The 4381-nt window shown below is 34.4% G+C and overlaps 1 pseudogene; it reads right to left on the bottom strand.

Annotated features, from left to right (window-relative positions):
- Positions 1–1719: 1719 nt before the first annotated feature.
- Positions 1720–3447, bottom strand: LOC104783671 (AAA-ATPase At3g28540 pseudogene; annotated as a pseudogene).
- Positions 3448–4381: the final 934 nt, after the last annotated feature.

Below are 4381 nucleotides of genomic sequence, written 5' to 3'. Positions count from 1 at the left end.
GTCCGTGCTCTCTGTCTGCCTGAAACCTACTCCTGCAGTAATCTATCGGAGACCTGGCATACCCCGCATATTGGACTTGTGAGAGAGTTCCGAAGCCCGACTCCCTTACTTGCTTTCCCTTCTCTCTGAGAGCGGCCCATTTCGGACTACTCTTGACTAGTGTTGACCGGAGTCAATTCATTTCATATAGCTAGTCATCACATTTCCCTTTTATAGAGCACATCGGAAAATCTCACCTAATACATATGAAATTTTCAACGTACATAAGAAGGTCACTGGCTCAGTTTCACTTTGGCAAAGTGGTTCTCAAGCTGGGAAAACATCACTTTATGGCTCCGTTCTCAGGGACAAACAAATTCGCCGCTGTTTTTCGTCAATTAGCAGCCTACACAACCGTATCAATAGGATCTTTAAGAACAAGCATCTAGGAGCCGATCTAAAATCCCTTCAAGTCCTCAAAATTTAATTGTTAATTATAATGGATTTTAAAATAATTTTTTTAATCACTAGTTTAATAATATTATTTTTTTGGTTATGTTTCACGGTGGAAGAAGAGACGGAGATAGATATTATATATTTATGTGACGGAGAAATAGGGGAAAAAAACCGAGTTGGGTCTAAACACTTATGCAAAATGGGTAAAATATTTATGCAAAACTTAACAAATAAGTTTAAATGGTTAGAAATAGGAAAAAAAACCGAGTTGTTAACTATGTGACCGTGTTATCTATGTCATTTCACATGTGTCTTCAAAATCTTGCCACTATAGTAGCAGATGTATGATATTACACAAATTCAAAAATTTTAGTAGTAAATTTGTAATAGTTATTTGGTGAGGCAAAAATTAGCACAGTAGTATACTTGATGTCTGAATATGAGTTTAGTTTAGATATGAAAATATATTTTTCGAGAGAATCGGACTTGGACTTATATATTTTTTTTAATATTCATAGCTCTATTTTGATTGAACTACTTTGCCAATATCCTTTTTTTTTAATCAGTATTACTTCTAGAGAAGCCATGGAAATAATAAAATGGTTGAGTGAAGACGATAAAGAAACTGGGTGAGGTTTAGATTGGATCCGGTTTTTATTTCGGTTATATTAGGTTTGTGTAGTTTTTATCGGGTTTAGTGCGCAAACCAATTAAACCTTAATTTATGGGGAAATAGATGAAAATAATGATTCAAGGGAGAACATGTATAAAAAAGTTTTCGGAGATATATAGTCTATCCAACTTGATATAATAGTTCTCGCGGGCATATAGCTCGTCAGCCCGATATGTTTCCTTATAGTACGTACGTAGAGTGTGTTAAGCCACAAGGAGTCTTGAGATCACAAGAATATTACCAAGTTAGTAGAACTTAGAACATACTACGATACGAGCTGGTTTGGTTAATTGATATGGTTGGATCATTTAGGTTGATTCCTCCTAATGACCTACACAAGTTCAAATCAACATATGATAGTTTGATATCTCCACATGCCAAGGAAAAAAAAAAAGACAAATTCTACTGTTCTGCATAAAGCCAATAATATGTGGTTGTAATAGTACATCATAATTTGATAAGAGCATTGGACGTTCAGTCACAGCAATTTGCTTGCATGTTGACTTGTGATGCATCGAATTAAATTATTCTTTTTGTATTAAGAACGATTACACATAGGAGATAGGACCCAATAAACTATTTATATTGCATTTAAAACTTAGTTGACAACATCAAACCAAAAGGTCAAAAACACAAACTAAAGACTGATTAACTATTAATTCATCACATCTAGACTGGTTAACATTATCCTGAGCAACGTTGCCATTTTCCTCTAGTTCCTTCTTCTTCTTCCTCCGTTCTTCCTCCTTGCATCTCTCTCTGCTTTCTTCTTCTTTTCTTCCTTAGCCAACTTCATTGCTTTCTCCTTCTCTTCCTCCAAAGACTTAACCAAGCGCTTAAGGCAAATATCTGCATTGTCTTCATCAGATTTCGGCATCAAATTCTCAGCAACATCAGCTGGAGACATGTTGGTTTCCTCCAACAATTGCTCGATTTCTCCATAAATATCATGTGACTCAATCTCCAAGTAATTCTTAGCCAAAACCTTGAATGCTTCGAATCTGCAATAAGATATCTCAATGTGGTTGTCCATTCTTCCTCTACATCAATGCTGGATCAAGATTATCCACAAAATTTGTTGTAAACACAATAATCTTCTCTCCAGTACAAGCTGACCACAACCCATCGATGGCATTTAATAAACCTGACAAAGTGACCTTACTCTCTCTCTTACCTATTTCCCTTTTAAGCAACTTATCAGCTTCCTTCTTATTTTCTTCAATATCCTCTTCATCCTCATCTTCCTCCTTCTTCTTCTTTCTTTGTCCCGTAAGATCAAGCGAACAATCGATATCTTCAGTCACAACAATAGATTTCCCTTTTGTGTCCAACATTAGCTTCTTCAACTCCAAGTTATCTTTCACTGTTGTCAGCTCAAGATCATAGACATCATACTCCAAGAAATTAGCCATAGCTGATATCATCGTGGATTTCCCAGTCCCGGGCGGTCCAAACAAGAGATAACCTCGCTTCCATGGCTTCCCAACCTTCCTATAGTAATCCTTCCCTTTAGTAAATTTTATCAAATCCTTCTTAATCCCATCTTTCTTCTCAAGATCCATAGCCAAAGTCTCAAACGTTGCAGGATGATCAAAAGGAACATTGCTCCATTTTCCTTCCCTCCAAGAGGAGTAATCTTCACTTGAACTATTAGTGTAAAGCTTCCTCTCTCTGTTATTTAACCCTATCTCTTTCCCAACTCTCACAACATGATCAAGATAAGTCGTTGTGATCATATCTCTATGCCGATTGTGAAAACTCAGAGTCAAGTACCTTTTCTCCGTCGAATCAAATTGATTATCACTCTTACACACGCTCAATGACCACACCACCTTCACCCCTCGGAACACATCTTCAACTGCTTCGTGATCGTCCAAACTAAGCACCAGGGCCGTCTCTACCCCATGGCAGAGTAGACAAATGCCATGGGTCCATCCCAAATATTAAAAAATTTCTTCAAGCAAAAGGGTCCAATTTTTTCAAAAAAAAAATTTATTAAAGGTTTTTAGGTTTTTTAAAAATTTGACAGAGGTCCCATATTTGTTTAAGACGGGGCTGCTAAGCACCAACGATTTGCTGTTGTTGGATTCGTTCGCCTTTAACCTTTGCGCATGTGCCGTTGATTTCGAGGACAAGTAGTTGCGTATGGTGTCGTAGGCTTGGCTTTTCGTGAGACATTTATCTTCAGTGTATTCAGTGAATCTTAAGTGAACAGAATTTGAGACCAAACCGATCACCCTGTAAAACCATTTCTCCAAGTAGGCTCTGATTTGGTATGGCACAAACTGATTATACATTGACCAGAAGAACATAAAACTCGCCATCGTCTTGCCCGTGAAACCCCATATTGATCCGGCAGGCATCTTTGTGTGTTGATTTTCTTGGACACTTTGAGATGTGCTTTCACTAATCTTATATAATATCATAAGATATCCTCTAAACTTGTTCTAATATTTTGACATTTGGCAATGCGAATATTTGAATGTGTCATTTTTTTCTTTATTAACTATTAGCAATATGTTTATATTAATATACCACAATTAATTTCTATACTTTTTAAATATTTTTCTATTTTATTTATTTTCTAATATTTTATTAAAATTTTTTTCCACACTTTTATTATTAATATAATGTGGAGAAGAAATTCATATATGAAACCAAAAGTTTCTCTTAATTATTAGTAATATTTTTAATTATTTACACTAATTTGTCACTACTTATGATAATTAAAAATTAATAAATATACAAATTTTCTCAATTTCTACATTTTCATTAATTTACCAAAAATAATTTCTCTATGCTAATATTTGACATTAATGATCTTTTTCTCTCTTAATTATTAGCAATTTGTTCACATTGATATACCACAATTAATTTCTATACTTCTTAAATATTTTCCATTTTATTTATTTTCCAATATTTTTAAAAATATATATGATAAGGTTTCCTCAAAACTTGCTCTAATATTTTGACTTTTGGCAATGCTAATATTTGACATGTGTCATCAATTTCTCTCTTAATTATTAGCAATTTGTTCACATTGATATACCACAATTAATTTCTAACCGTTTCTTTTACAATATCATCTTTTCCATCCGCTATCTTTAACCGTTTTTTAACCACCTTCTCTATAACCGCTATAAATTTTGTAACCGCCTCTTTTAAACGTGGTTACCAATCAGAGCCAAAAACCAACGTTTGTATTATAAATAGGTTGAACAATTTGTTTTTTCACAAAAGGTTGCATAGTTTATATGTCTTTACTTTTTGGCT

The sequence above is a fragment of the Camelina sativa genome, chromosome 4, assembly GCF_030686135.1.
Source record: "Camelina sativa cultivar CO46 ecotype springtype chromosome 4, ASM3068613v1".
In the NCBI taxonomy this organism is placed as follows: Eukaryota; Viridiplantae; Streptophyta; class Magnoliopsida; order Brassicales; family Brassicaceae; genus Camelina; species Camelina sativa.
Note: the sequence above shows the minus strand (reverse complement) of the source record. Positions and strands in the feature narration are given on the sequence as shown.